The sequence below is a fragment of the Nannospalax galili genome, unplaced genomic scaffold (assembly GCF_000622305.1).
Source record: "Nannospalax galili isolate Female #2095 unplaced genomic scaffold, S.galili_v1.0 scaffold430, whole genome shotgun sequence".
Lineage (NCBI taxonomy): Eukaryota > Metazoa > Chordata > Mammalia > Rodentia > Spalacidae > Nannospalax > Nannospalax galili.
In genome coordinates, this window is record NW_008328607.1 from 1,456,967 (window position 1) to 1,465,375 (window position 8,409).

At 44.1% G+C, this 8,409-nt stretch overlaps 1 pseudogene; it reads right to left on the reverse strand.

Moving 5' to 3' along the window:
- Positions 1 to 568: 568 nt before the first annotated feature.
- Positions 569 to 1,170, reverse strand: LOC103729653 (annotated as a pseudogene).
- Positions 1,171 to 8,409: the final 7,239 nt, after the last annotated feature.

Sequence of the window (8,409 nt, forward strand, 5' to 3'; positions counted from 1 at the left end):
TTTAATCCCAGCACTTGGGAGGCAGAAGCAGGCAGATCTCTGTGAGTTCAAGGCCAGCCTGGGGTACATAGTGAGTTCCAAGCCAACCCCACTACAGGGAGACCCTGTCTCAAAAAGACCAAAAAAAAAAAGTCATTAGATTGTGTCCATTTTATAAAAGTCATTCCTATAATAGGCATTACTGTCACAGGCTCTATATCCAGTTCAATCTGACAGCCTTTACAGGGCCTACCTCCTTTTAATTTTTTTTTTCACTCTTCAAAAGTTTTATTTCACTAACTTCAGATCAAATTTCCACAAAACTGTTTTCTGGTCAGTTACTATCCTTTCTTGGCTTCTCAACATGGAAGTACTAAAAGATCTGTGGGTTAGGGAGACCACTTTAAGAAGCATTGCATGTACTCATCTTCCACAAGGCAACAGAGTTGGGCATCTGATTGTTCAACAAAATAAAGCTTTAATAGCATCCAGGAGGGCAAACAGGCAAACCAGGCTGTAGACACTCTTCCGCTTGTCAAAATCAGACCATGGCAAACCTACTCCACACCGACATGAACAGTACTGCCTCTCATCTCTTCTTTCTCTGTTGCCGCAACACTTTTCTTCTTTTAATTATCATATCATGTAGTTTCTCAAGTCCGTCTTTTAGTCCATCTCCTGTGATTACACAGGTGGGCTGCAAATGCCAAGGTGTGGACGAGCTCAGTTCACCCATTGCTAACAATTTCTCAATTCCTGAGAGAGACAGTGAGTTCCTCAGGTCCTGTTTGTTAGCAATTATAAGCACCAGAACTCCTTGATTTTCTGATACCCTAGTTATTTTATGAAGTTCAGTTTTGGCTTCCTCCATCCTCTCGACATCAACAGAGTCACCATGAAGACAATGCCATCTGTGCATCTGGTGTAGGACTTCCACAGTGGCCTTAGTTTCTCTTGCCCACCTACATCCCAGAAGTGAAAAGTGACTGTTTTGGAGTTGCCCAAGGTTACCTTAATTTTCTCTGTGTTAAATCCTTTGGTAGGTATGGTATTTAAAAATTCATTGAACTGCAACCTGTATAAGACAATTGTCTTTCCAGTGCAGTCCAATCCCAGAATAACAATGTGAAAGGACTGAAAGGACAGCAGGCTGGATAGGATGGAAGTCTGGTCTGATAGTCCATTCCCCATTTCCAGCTGCAAATGGTGTCCCCAATTCAAACGTTTCTTGTAAAGTGCTTTTAGAATTTCTCTTCTTGGGTGATCAAACTACAAGACTGGTGGGCCACCCTCCGTCTGTTGCCTCCACCGTCAGCTGCAGGGAAGGCCATCCCCTGACAGCAGCGTGGCCTGACTGCGGCAGGGTGCGCCAGCTTTTTAACGTTTTTTTACATACGATGGACACTCAGTAAATGTCCAGTGAATAGAGGAACACAATCTGTGAAGCTTGGAGAGGGTCAGTGTGTGGGGCATTTGAGAAAAGGGAATGGATAAATGACTTGCAGAGAAGAAAGCCAATGATCATGATCATAACTTCCTGTGGCCAACCCTTTACGAAGAAGAAGAATAATTTGTCCTCTCTGATGTGATTACCAAGATATCCAGTCCTCTATACTCCCAAATAACCCTCCACTCACTGACCTGCTTGCATACCTTAAATTCCATTTGTTCACACAAAACCCAGCTCTTACTTCAAAGGGAATAAGGGCTTATGTTAGCCAAATATGTGATCATGGCTGGGGAAGATGAATTCAGGTTGCCCCAAATACCATGTTCCAATGTGGAAACAGTTTCATGACATTTTTATCATAACAAATCAAAAAAGTCACAAGTCAAGGCATTTTTCAAATACATTGGTTGGAATATCAGGTAGACAGGATAGATAAAGCCAGGAAATCTCTGCTGTAGCTCTCAGATGCTCTCTGAGGACATTCTCAGCATTTAGGTTGGTGGAAGTCAGTCGCCTAGTAAGTTAACACGCCCCAGAAGGTTTCATGTGGTAGTCACAAGGATGTTAGGTCAAATACAGAGGTGGGCAACAGATAGCTATTAAGATAATTAAAGAGGCTGGGCATCATGGTGGTGCATGCTTTCAATCCCAGCACTTGGGAGGCAGAGGCAGGTGGACCTCTGTGACATCAAGGCCAGCCTGGTTACGTAGCAAGTTCCAGACACCTGAGGCTACAGGGAGACCCTGTTTGGGGGTGGGGGGGATTAAAGAAAGCTCCACATCTGCAACATTCCAGCTCTTCACACTCATCAACTTCTCAACTATATTTAACATAATTGTGGCTTTTTTTCTGGGAACTTCAGGTCATGCCTTATTAAAGTATCCATTCCTATCTAGGTATGCTCAATTACTATAATATCATAAAAAGAGAGGCAGGTGTGGTGGGATGCCTTTAATCCCAACACTTGGGAAGCAGGGGCAAGAGGATGTCTATAAGTTTCAGGTCAGCCTGGTCCTCACACTGAGTTCCAGGTCAGCCAGAGCTGCACAGTGAGACCCTTTCTCAAAAAATAAAAAAAAAAGCCGGGCATAGTGGTGCATGCCTTTAGTCCCAGCACTTGGGAAGCAGAAGCAAGCAGATCTCTGTGAGTTCCAGGTCAGCTGGGGCTATAGGGAGACACTGTCTCAAAAAGATAAAATAAAATAATCTCGGTGTGGTGGTACACACCTTTAGTTCCAGCACTCAGGAGGCAGATGTATCTCTACGAGTTTGAGGTCAGTCTGGTCCACACAGGCATTCCAGACTAACCAGGGCTGCATAGTGAGACACTGTCTCAAAAAAATAAAATAAAATAATTCAAAAGAGAGACATTTAAGGGGCTAGAGAGTTGGCTCAGCGGTTAAGAACACCGGCTGTTCTTGCGGAAGACCCAGGTTTGAATCCCAGCACCCACATGGTAGCTAACAACTGTCCATAACTCCAGTTCCAGGGGATCTGACAGCTTCTTCTGTCCTCCACTGGCATTGCACAACACGGGTGCACTTACCTACATGCAGGCAATACACACATACACATAATAAAATATTTTAAAAAAATTTTTTTTAAAGGAGACACATTTAGGCACTGTTCATTTACCTCTAATAAAGTGGTCTTCTAGAAAAGAAGGAACCTGAATCTGGTCAGCATCCAAATACCAAATTACAGCAACTCCTGAGTGATGGTGCTTTAACTACCTGATCTTGAGACAGTCACTAAACACCTAACTGGAGACTTTTAAAGGATTAAATAACCTGAATGTTTGTTTGTTTGTTTGTTTGTTTTGGTCTTTTTGAGACAGGGTCCCCAGCTAGACTAATGACTTTTAATTAATCTAGGCAAACTCACTGAACCATGTGCTTATGCATCTTGTGACCTGGACACCTGACCTTGATTCCTGGGAAGCTCAATTTGCTTCTCTATCCAAGATAAAGAATGAATGTGGGTATGCTTGAGAATTAACATATCAAAGCACTGAAAGACAGCAGGCATCTTCATTGAAACAGTGAAGATGGAGAAGACCTTGTGTATATGAAGTGTTTTAGGCGTAGGGATGAAAGGGCAAGATTATTTGATTTAGGAAAAAAAAGGGGGGGTGGATCTACATTTGTCATTCCCTAAAATTGATGCTGGAGAAATGGTTTTGAATAAAAGTATGGGTGAGGCCTGAGTGACTCCTGGACACAGTTCCAGGACACAGTTCCAAGAAGACATTTGGGGTCACAAGTAGCGTCCAAGTTCAGGCCCACTCTTAAAAACTAAGAGTCAGTCTGTTTGAGTCAGGCATTAACTATAATGTGGCATGGTAAAGCAACAGCCTACAATCTAGTAGAGGAGACCAGGACCATAATCTGGGACGAGATTATTGCTAAAAGAACAGTATCACAGAGCTATGTGACTTATGGCTGGGGTAGAGTATGGGGGGAGAGAGAACAGTCACTCTGAGGGGAAAGAAGACTTTATGGGGTTTGGCTAGTAACCAAAAGATCACTTCCTCCACTGAGCTACTTGAATACTTGAAATTCCATTATTAAGTATCTGTTTCTATCCAGGAATTTTTGATGTGGGTGGGATGATCCAGAAATGGTCATTTCTAGCCAAAATAGTTTTATCTGGCTCAAAGGTGGGTGAGAGTCATAAGAAACCACACTGGAAAAGGAGATTTAGAGTAGAACATTCACTGACTGTACAGTGTGATAGTTCTTCTCCTGGCTATTACCCAAGAGGAATGAAACATCTATGACTCAATGGTTTACCCACAATGTTCCCAGTAACCAGAAACTAGAAACATCAACACAACTTAGCTAGAGTACTACATAGCAATATAAAGGGAAGAGGCATTACATATATCCTGCAACATGGATCAGTCTTAAAATCCTCATAATGAATGAGAAGAAAATGCAAACTCATTTACAGCAACAGAAGCAGTGGTTGCCTGGAGTGAGGGACAGGAGTCTTTTGGGGGAATGAAAATGGTTAGTATCTTGAGTTGTGACCAGGATTTCATGGACAAGCGCATCTATCAAAATTCATCAAATTACATAAAGTAGATGTAGATTATTACACATAAACTCTAGAGAGTTGTCTCCCAAGTGACTGGTTCCTCCGAGGGGTGGGGCCTGCTGTGGAAAATGGACTGGGGAGGGGTTTTCTGCACCATCTTGGGACAGAAGCGGGGAGCCGGGAGGAACCGTGGCGGTGGACATGGAGAGAAAGATGGCTGCAGTGCCTCACCCGCATGGATGCGAGAGGGGGCATTTACCGACCTGGGCCGAGACTCCAGGCCCAAGATGCATGGGCAAAAGTTAACGAGGCGGGAGCATCTGAAGTGGTGCAAGAGTGCTTGTCTCTGTGTTAAGTTCCCCCATTTACCCCGTCCCTTATGCGAGGGCATAAACCACAATATATTCACATAAAAAAATATATGGTTTGTCTGACTCGGCAAGAGACCCCAAGAGAACTCTGGCAATGGAGTGTTGCTGAGTGTAGAGCACTTGCCTAGGGTGGGTTTGATCTCCAGCACCACCAACATAAATAAATAGAAAAGTGAGAGAAAATGAGAGGAGGGGAGAGATGAGCAGGAGGGACTGTAGTGATTAAAGCCTTCCTCTTTATATTTTAAGGAGCTTTAGAAATTCACACCTTTAATCTCATCACTCAGGAGGCTGAGGTAGGTGGATCTCTGTAAATTCAAGCAAGTTCCAGGACAGATGGTACTACAGGGAAACTATCTCAAAAATAAAACCAAACAAAACAAAAAGGTCTGATTTTTAAAAATCATTACATTTTTATTTGTGTGTGTACATGTGTATACATCTGTGTGCGTGCAGCACTGTGCTGTGGAGGTCAGAGGACAACTGGGAGTCCATTCTCTTCTAACACCATATGGATTGAGGGGATGGAACACAGGTCTCTGGGCTTGTCAGCAGACACATTTACTCACTGAGCCACCTCTCCTGCCCAAAGTCTGATATATGTATTCTTACATATATATTCCCCCCATATATACACACGTTTGTGCATTTAAGTATATATTTTCCATTTAGTAACCTCTATAGTTACATTAAAAAAAAAAAACTCAGGGCTGTATTTTTCTTTGTTTTGTTACTGTTGTTTTGAAACAGGATCTCCTACAGCCCAGATTGGATTCAAATTTGCTATGTAATCAAGGATGACCTTGAAAACTCATGGTCCTCCTGCCTCTACCTTCTGAATGTTGGTGTTACAGTTGTGCACCACCATGCCTGGTTTACATGACGATGGGGCTTGAATCTATGTCTTCCTGCATGCTAGGCAAGTACTCTACCAACTGAGCTACATCTCCAGACCTCCTCGAAAGTCCAGTTCCCCCTCCCTCCCCTTTCCCTTTTCAATTTCTCCAGGGTCTCTTCTGGATTTGTAAGAGCCAAGAGCTTCACCACCTTTCCAGATTTATCACCCTCATCCAAACCCACCTCACCCTTCCTGAGCTAAGACCTTGGAAAGGTATCGCAGGACTTGGCCTCAGCCTCCAGTGCTATGGCTCTGCTGCAGTCGCTCCTCTGAAGTGGTCAGATCTGGTTCAGCATTTAGTTTGGAGCCAGGTTTGGCAGGATCAGTTGCCACAGGATGCAAGGGAGGAAGTGGCGCCTCTGGGTCCTTGCTTTGTTGTTGTTTTGTTTGTGTGTGTGTGTGAGAGAGAGAGAGACAGAGACAGAGACAGAGACAGAGACAGAGACAGGGTCTTCCTATAGTCCCAGCTGGCCTGGAACTTGACTGGACTGGCATCCATCTCACAGAGATCCACCTGCCTCTGCCTCCCAAGTGCTGGGATTAAAGGCATGCATCACCACACCCAACCCCTTGCTTTTTTTTTTTTTTAACACATACCCGAGGAATGACACCCAAGATCGTCTTTTGTCCTACACACACACACACACACACACACACACCTGCTCACTGTGGGACTTGCCTCTGGCCACAGGGAAGCCAAAGCCAGGCCCTAGTGCCCAGTACTAACTTTCAGCCAACTGAGCCACAGCATCCCCCAAACTGATCTTTGTTTTTGTTTTTGTATTTATTTGGTTTAGTGTGGGGATGGGGTGGGGTGGGGGTAGGGATGTGTTGAGACATGGTCTCTCTTTGGCCCCAGCTGGCCTGGAATTCACTATGATAGTAGACCAGGCTGGCCTCTCACAGAGATCCTCCTGCCTCTGCCTGAGATTAAAGTCCTGAGATTACAACTGTGCATCACCAGGCCCAGTTAAACTGATCTTTTGGTTTTTTGTTTTTTCAATTTGGATGTGTGAGTGTGTGTGTGTGTGTGTGTGTGTGTGTGTGTGTGTTCATAGAGGCCAGAAGCTGTTGGATTCCCTGGAGCTGGAGTTACAGGTGGTTGTAAGTTGTCTAAATGAGTGCTGGGACCTGAAGCCAGGCCTCTGGAAGAGCAGTCAGTGCTCCTAACCATTGAATCATCTCTCTCTAGCTCTCCCGGTCCTTCCCCCCGCCTCCCCTTACCCCCTGCTTTTAAAGATTTATTTCAAACTAATCTTTATAAAGTAAGTTTAGATCACACCATGAAGGACTTTGAAAGCCAAGAAAAAGGTTTGCAAGTTGTTGGAAAGGGAGAGTGAAATGATTGGGTCCAAGAGTCAAAAGTCAAAACAAGGTAAAGTTCAGGCCAGTGTTGACCATGGTACTTTCCCAACATGCAGTTTCCCAACATGCAGTCCAAAGTCCAGGGCAGAGACAGGAGTGGCATTTAGAGATTTGGAAGGAATTACACAGAACAGTTCTGTATTCATTGAACATGAAAATAAAATTGAATAATCAAATACTAAATACTTGGAACTATATTTTCTGTGTTTCAGTTTATAAATAACAGGTCTAGGGGCTTAGGATGTAGCTCAGCTGGTAGAGTGCTTGCACAAAGCCCTAAGTTTGATCCCAGCACTGCATAAACCCCCATGGTAATGCATGCCGGTAATCACAGAACTTGAGGTGGAGGCAGGATAATCAGAAGTTCAAGGTCATCCTTGGCTACACTTTGAGGCCTTTGGATACATTAGATCCCCCACTTCAAAAAAATAACCATAATAAAATAAAAAACATTTCTAATACTTCATACTTAGTATAGTCACAAAAGTTACCAGACCAAGGGCTGGGGAAATGAATGGATCTGTGGTAAAAGAGTTTGCTGTGCAAGCATGGGGACCTAAGTTCACATCCTCAGCATGCAAGTAAAGAGCTGGGCTTGGTCATACCCATGCCTAGAAACCCAGTAATGTGGGGGGCAGAGATAGGAGGATCACTGGCACCTGCTGACTGCTAGCCTAGCTCTAGGTTCAGTGACAGGACGAAGGGTGATAAGCAGGACACCTGGTATCTTCTGCTTCTGCACATGGGTGCATGGGCTCTCTCACCTGCACATACACGTGGGCATATAACACATATGTACACACACATGGGGGGTGGGTGGAGAGAGACCAGTCCAGAACAAACTGGAAATTTCAAGAAAACCATCCCCTCCCCCACAGAGACTTTGGAAAGCACCAAGACAGAACAAGGCAAGGTGAGACTTTTCTTTTATTCTTAAGGAAGGGTTCCTGGAAAAGAATGTGCACTAATTAAAAGTTAGCAATTAAGAACCCTGAGCGTTGCCCACAGAGTGAGAATGTGGAAGGAGTGTCAGCAGGCAGGATAAGTGGCTTTAAAGTGGTGCTGTAATGACAGCGCTACTGGGTTCAGACCCCTGCAGGGTTCCCAGAACCATGTACTATATTCAGAGGAACTGTTAGGCTGCTATGAAATAAAGAGGAACAAAGCAGCACAGGGGAAAATGGACGCTTACTTCTTCCTTTGCTAACTTCCACTACAGCCTACATCTTTTTAGAGTTATTTATCCATAAGGGAAGAGCTTTAAAGGAACATAAGAAAGAAGAGGCAAGTCTAATGTTACAAGACT